The sequence below is a fragment of the Capra hircus genome, chromosome 20 (genome assembly GCF_001704415.2).
Source record: "Capra hircus breed San Clemente chromosome 20, ASM170441v1, whole genome shotgun sequence".
NCBI lineage: Eukaryota > Metazoa > Chordata > Mammalia > Artiodactyla > Bovidae > Capra > Capra hircus.
In genome coordinates this window covers 36,307,552-36,308,156 of record NC_030827.1, presented here as the reverse complement: position 1 = coordinate 36,308,156, position 605 = coordinate 36,307,552, and the positions used below count along the sequence as shown (strand labels likewise).

The following is a 605-nucleotide window of genomic DNA, read 5'->3' as shown; positions in this document are numbered from 1 at the left end:
CAACAGGACACAACATAGCCCAGCTGAGGTACTGTGCAGAAGTACCAGGGCTCAGCAGTCATTTCTAAATGTGTTAAATGTTTATTAAATGGGCTTCCCTATAATCTGTGGGGTCACAAAGTGTTGGATGCAGCTGAGCAACTTTTACTCTATTAAATGTGCAAAGGCTTTCTTCACTCAGTTGAGGAATGTATTCTATCTTAGGGAGGATACCCTCAATCTTATATGGGCTTCCCTGGTGGCTCAGAGGTTAAAGCATCTGCTTGCAATGCAGGAGACCCAGGTTCGATCCCTGGGTTGGGAAGATCCCTGTGGCTCAGCAGCAAAGATTCCGCCTGCAGTCCAGGAGATGTAGGAGATGCAGTTGCAATCCTTGGGTCAGGAAGATCCCCTACAAAAGGAAATAGCAACCCACTGCAGTATTCCTGCCTGGGAAATCCCATGGACAGAGGAACCTGGTGGGTTACTGTCCATGGGGTCGCAAAGTCAGACACAACTTAGCAACTAAACCACCAAACCACAAGGTATTGCTAGTTTCTACAAATTCCCCCCAAGTATCAAGCATGATAATTTACACAGAGTATGTTAATAAATGTTTATTGATT

General features: G+C 45.3%; 1 non-coding gene across 1 annotated transcript; it reads left to right on the top strand.

Moving 5' to 3' along the window:
• Nucleotides 233-304, top strand: TRNAC-GCA. The gene has a single exon. It is a non-coding gene; the product is annotated as a tRNA-Cys (tRNA).